The sequence below is a fragment of the Caretta caretta genome, chromosome 1 (genome assembly GCF_965140235.1).
Source record: "Caretta caretta isolate rCarCar2 chromosome 1, rCarCar1.hap1, whole genome shotgun sequence".
Taxonomy (NCBI): domain Eukaryota; kingdom Metazoa; phylum Chordata; order Testudines; family Cheloniidae; genus Caretta; species Caretta caretta.
In genome coordinates, this window is record NC_134206.1 from 210,581,758 (window position 1) to 210,588,150 (window position 6,393).

Sequence of the window (6,393 nt, forward strand, 5' to 3'; positions counted from 1 at the left end):
CGTTTTCTCCAGGGCATAGAAGAAGTGGGAGCCGCAGTCCATCTCCCGAAGGAGGCGGATGCGGGACCGAACGAAGGCACCTCGGGCCCGGTGGTCCTCAAGGGCCCGGAGCTCCTCCCGCTTCTCCCGGCACGCTCCGCAGAGGGACGGGTCCTCGGGATTGGCGGCCAGGCGCCTCTCCATCTCTAAGACCTCCCGTTCCAACTGCTCTATCGCCGCATTTCGCCGTCGGCTGGTGCCCCGAGTGTAGTCACGGCAGAAGAGCTTGGCGCGCACCTTCCCGAGATCCCACCATCGCCGCACCGAGGGAAAGGCACGCCACTGCTCTCGCCAGGCCAGCCAAAACTCCCGGAAGGACATCACAAAGCTCTCGTCCTCCAACAGGCTGTTATTAAAGTGCCAATAGGCCGGCCCCGGTCTCTCTGCACGGAGGGAGACCGTTACGGTGACTAAATGATGATCGGAGAATGGGGCCGACCGAATGGCGGAGGAGTGGGCCTGTGAAAGATGGAAACGGGATAAGTAAATACGGTCCAACCGAGAGTGGTGTGACCGATGGGCCTCCACCCGGACAAAGGTGAACGTGGAGGTGTCATCTGGGTGATGGTCACGCCAGACGTCCACTAGGGAGTGATGGTCAACTACCCCTTGGAGAATATTCGCGGCGGCCGGGCTCAGTTCGGCCCCTGAGCGGTCCCGTTCCTCGAGGGTGGTGTTAAAGTCCCCTCCCAGGACCAGGCATTCGTGCGAATCCAGGGTGCAGAGAAAGTCGGACACCCGCTGATAAAATTGTGGCTGCCTGGAGCTCATTTGCGGGGCATAGATGTTAACAAGATTGACCACGAGCCCCTCCATACGGACTCGAAGGTGCAGCAGGTGGCCCGGCACGGCCTCATTGACCCCTAGCACCTCAGGCCGTAGGTTGGGGGAGAACAGGGTCGCCACTCCAGCTTGCCAGGTCGCGAAGTGGCTAAAGTATACCCTGTCCCCCCACTCCAGCCGCCACCTGTCCTCGGCGGCCGGGTCCGTATGGGTCTCCTGCAGGAAAACTACAGAGTACCCGCCTTCCCGAAGGTAAGAGAGCACCTGGGACCTGCGGAGAGCCATCCTACAGCCCCTGGTATTCAGGGTCGCAATAATAAGAGGTGTCATGCGGAGGGCTGGGGGGGTGGGGGTTTCGTGTTGGCGGGGTTGTTCAGGGCCCCTGGCGGGTTGCGCAGCAACCTGTGACCCATCCCATGGGTGAGTAGATCGCGTCGGAAGCTGCGGGCTCGCTTGTAGGCCGCAGCACCGTGCCTTCCTTGCCCCCTGCCCTCCTTTATAAGGGCCCTTGTGGCCTGGAGGATTCGATCAAAGTCCCCCCATAGCTGAAGAGCCAGCTGTACCCTATTGCGGGCGCCACGGGTGTGCTCTAGGAACTTCCTTAGTGCATGCCGCAGCTCATGGGGGGGTGGGGTTACAATTCCCGAGGTGTTCCCTGGTGGGACTCTTAATACAGCCTCGTGGTCCGCTAAGGCGGGTAGACAGGGTGCGGACCACCGACGGGGCGTCTGACAGGCTGGGGTTATTAAATTCATTTCCCGCCTTGGGGTGGAGGGGGATGGCAGGGGAAAAATTGCCACTCCTAATGGGTCGCGGCTAGAAAGTGCAAAGACTGCTCCCCGGGGGGAATCTGCGAAAGGCAGAAAGGAAATAACCCCAGGGGCGGCATTAGCATTGCAGGAGGAGGGGACTTGGGCAGGGAAAGGGGTGGGGGCAGGGGCAGGGGTAAGGCTCTGGGGTTCAGGAGGCAAGTAGCTAAAGGAAAGTGCCTCCTGAGCAGAGTCAAGGGTTAAGGGGTAAGGGAGGGGGCTCCCAATAATGCTAGGCGCTGGCTCCATGGTGGTCTTAGCGGCCATGGCATCAGGTGGTGGACTACCTTCTGCAGGGTGCTCACCCGGGAAGGCAAATAGGGGGAGGGAGCATGGGGAAAGGGAGGCTGGGGTAAGATTGCCCAGCTCGAGGCCAGCCGGCAGCAGATCATCCCCTCCCTGGGTGACCGGGGTCAAATCTAGGGCCTCAATCTCCGCGTACACAGGGGAGAGGCCAGCTCCTGCCACCCCGGGGGCCTCTCCTCTAGGGCCCGCCTCAACGGTCGCCTCGGGGTCCGCGGGGGGTTCGGGTGGTATCCAGGCAGAAGGGGCATCCTCAGAAGTCTCGGAGGGGAGGGTCTCCCGTGGAGAGGGGATTCTGCCCTCCAATGCCAGTCCGTCTTCCCCTCCCAACACCAGCGGATGGATCTCACTCGTGGCCGTGGCGGGAGGCTCGATAGCAGTGCCTCCTTTCCTGGTCTTCCGGGGGGCTTCCGCGTCGGGTGGATGCAGCGGAGCTCGAGCCTTCCGCTTGCCTCACTTCCCCTGGACTAGGGTCCAGCCCTCCATAGCGTCATCTGGGCGTTGGTTAGCAGGGATCGTGTCGGGGGGCGGAGGCGATGGTTCAGGGAGGTAGCGGTGAGGCAACATGAGGGGCGGGGGTTTCTCCTTGGGGTGGGCCCTCTCCTATACCCGGTAATATCCTTGCCACACCCTCCTCCATGGGCTCTGTTGAATTGGTACTAGCAAGGGTGGAACTCCCTTGCTTGCCCGGGCGTTGTAGGGAAGGTATCTCTTGGGCCCGGACGGGAGTAGCGATGGGTCGAGTAGGAGGAGGGTTGGTTTCAGGCGCCGGGCTGCCAGGGGCGTCGGCAGCGGCGGGGCCAATGTCCTGCCGGGTCTCGGGGGTTTCGGGTGCCCCTCCCCCCCGGGCCAAAGGGCAGTCTCTGCGGACATGCCCCGCTGAGCGGCAGAGGTAGCACCGGGCCTCTCCGGTGGAGTAAAAGACCCGATAGCGGGCTCCCTGGTAGGGGACTAGAAAGGACCCCTCGAGCGCCTCTTCATCACGCGCCCCTGCCGGCGGTAGAAGCTGCACTTGCCGGCAGAACAAAAAAACGTGACGGAGGGTGGGGTCCTTGCAGCCCAACGGGAGAGGGCTGATGACAGAAACAAGTTTCCCCAGAGTGGAGAGGGCGGGTAACAGGGCAGCATTGGGTAAGAAGGGAGGAACGGAGGTGAGGACGAGGCAAACGCCCAGGTCTTCTAACGGTTCTAGGGGGACAAACACTCCCCCCCACCTTCAGGCCCCTCTCCACCGCCTCCTGGGCGGCATCCTCCGAAGCTAAGAAAAAAACGACCTTCCCACACATCTTGGAGGCCGCCACAATAGCCGTGGGTCCTACCACCTCCGCTAACGCCTGCACGTATGTCTCCACGTGGGGCGAGGCGGGCACCAGGAGGCAACGGACGCCGTGCCTCCTGGTCAAGGTGGGGAAAGGGCCCCGGCCGCTGGTGATAGTGGCGGAGGCGGGGGGGGCGAGATGACGAGGCGGCAGGCAGGGGGGAGCCCATTGCCGCCCGGGCATACATCCTGGGGGCCGGAGAAGGGACAATCGCAGAGCTGGTGGAGGGAAACGCAGGGAGGGGTGCCACGGTTGATGACGAGGCCACAGCGGTGGGGGCAGCCCCTGCCATGGAGGGCTTAGTGGTTTTAGCGGGGCCCTTTCCCTTCATCTCGCCCTGGCCCTTCCGGCCAACTGGGGGGGGGTTTCCTAGAATCTGGGGGGCGGTGGGTGCAGCAGCAGCAGCCATCACCTCGGTGCCTCCTGCTGCGGGGGGGGGGGGGTGGCAAGTATCTTGACAATAGTGGTGGGGGGGACCTTGGGGGTCAGGCAGGGGTGGTGGTGGGGGAGGGACAACTAATTTTGTTGAAGCGGCCTCACTCCTCTCATTCCCCGCCATTGTGAGCAGGGAGAGACAGGGAGACACCGGAAGGAGGAGGGGGGAGGGGAGAAGCGGACTAGCCGCTCCTCCCCGCTAGGCTGCAGGCGGGGGGGGGGGGGAATGCCGAGGGGGTTGGACTGGGAGGGGGGGGAAGAAACAAAATCGGGGTCCAGTAACAGGGGCAAGCTGTGGGATAAGCAATCCGGGGGGGGGGGGTGCAGACCCACACACGTTTGTTCAAGGAGTCTCGGTTGGTCGGCTGTTATGTCTGGTCCGGAAGGCAAAGTTCAAAGCGAACAGCTGGATCCAAAGGGAGATGGCAGGTTGCCAGCAGGGGCAGACGGTGGGGGGGCCGTGACAGTTGTAGTAACGATGGGGGGATAGGCGCCACACCCCCTGTGCCGCCACAAACGTAAGTAACCACAGTCAAACTCCCCCCCACGAGAGTATAATTCAGAAACTTACTCAGTCTTACGGCCCCCTTCACGATGATTTATAGCTCTCCTGGATTATTTCTCCTGTCTTCTGAAATCTTCTTCTCCAGCTGTGTTGGCTGTGTTCCAACGCCTTCAGCATGCTGAGAATGTTGTAAAGTCCGAGCTGCCAGCAAAACGGCTGGGTCTGGGGGTTTCCACTCCCCCCTCCGGACAGCAAAATCGGCAATCTTCCCCCCCTCCTCCGGGGGCTCAGCTGAGGCAAATAGCTGCACCCGAAAGCAGGTGTGTGTGTGGGGGGGTGCTGGCGGCGAGCTGAGGGCCGACAGCACGTAAACGGAAAAAAAAAACAAAAATCAAAAGAAAACAAAAAAAAGCGTCTGGCCCGGTCGGGCGGGGACTAAGGCAGGTGCAAAAAGTAAGAAAAATCCGGGCCAGGGGGCTTTAGGAAAGAATAGAAAGCAGATAGCTGAGGAGCAAGCAGAGAACATTCCGTTTCCCAACAGGGACGGAACTTTCTGGAAACAATTAAGGCAGACAGGCTGATTAGAACACCTGCAGCCAATCTAGAAGCTGCTAGAATCTATTAAGACAAGATTTCCACTCCGTACGGCTAAATGCAGTGACTTGCATAATGACAGGTTTCAGAGTAGCAGCCGTGTTAGTCTAGATTGGTTAGTCTCTAAGGTGCCCCAAGTACTCCTTTTCTTTTTGCGAATACAAGCTAACACGGCTGTTACTCTGAAACCTGTTATTAAGACAGGCAGGCTAATCAGGGCACCTCGGTTTAAAAAGGAGCTCACTTCAGTTTGTGGTGTGCGTGCGAGGAGCTGGGAACAAGAGGTGCAAGAAGTTGAAAGTGAGAAGGCGTACTAGTGGAAGACTGAGAAGTACAAGCATTATCAGACATCAGGAGGAAGGTCCTGTGGTGAGAATAAAGAAGGTGTTGGAAGGATGCCATGGGGAAGTAGCCCAGGGAGTTGTAGCTGTAACACAGCTGTTACAGGAGCCACTGTAGACAGCTGTAATCCACAGGGCCCTGGGCTGGAACCCAGAGTAGAGGGCGGGCCTGGGTTCCCTCCATCCCCCCAACTCGATACCGGAGGAGTTGACCTCGACTGTGGGTTCCACCAGCGGGGAAGGTCTCTGGTCTGTTCCCTGCTCCACCTGGTGGATCAGCAGAGACTGTGGGGATTGTTCTTTCTTTTCCCCGTGCTGGCCAGTGATGAGACTACCTGAGTGAATGGCAGATTTGAGCCATGAAAATGGTCAAACTGAGGGCTGCCATGAGCTTCTGAGGCAAGCAAATCCACCAATAAGCTCAGGATCCATCAAGGCAGAGGAAAAAATGGGGGTTGCCATACCAACTCTAATGAGAGTAATCATAGAATATCAGGTTTGGAAGGGACCTTGGGAAGTCATCTCGTCCAACCCCCTGCTCAAAGCAGTACCAATCCCCAATTTTTGCCCTAGATCTCTACATAGCCCTCTCAAGGATTGAATTTACAACCCTGGGTTTAGCAAGCCAATGCTCAAACCACTAAGCTATCCCTCCCCCCAATCAATTAAGGTGGGCTATTATCAGCAGGAGGGGGAAAAAATTTTGTAGTGATAATCAGGATGGCCCATTTCAAACAGTTGACAAGAAGGTGTGAGTAACAGTAGGGGGAAAATTAGCATGGGGAAATAGTTTTTAGTTTGTGTAATGACTCATTCATTCCCAGTCTTTATTCAATCCTAATTTAATGGTGTCCAGTTTGCAAATTAATTCCAGTTCTGCAGTTTCTTGTTGGAGTCTGTTTCTGAAGTTTTTTTTGTTGAAGAATTGCAACTTTTAGGTCTGAAATTGAGTGTCCAGGGAGACTGAAGTGTTCTCTGACTGGTTTTGAATGTGTTAAATCTTGACATCTGATTTGTGTCCATTCATTCTTTTGTGTAGACACTGTCCGGTTTCGCCAATGTACATGGCAGAGGGGCATTGCTGGCACATGATGGCATATATCACATTGGTAGATGTGCAGGTGAACGAGCCTCTGATAGTGTGGCTGATGTGATTAGGCCCTATGATGGTGTCCCCTGAATCGATATGTGGACAGAGTTGGTAATGGGCTTTGTTGCAAGGATAGGCGCAGATAGGGGTCAGCATCCATTACCCATAATCTTCA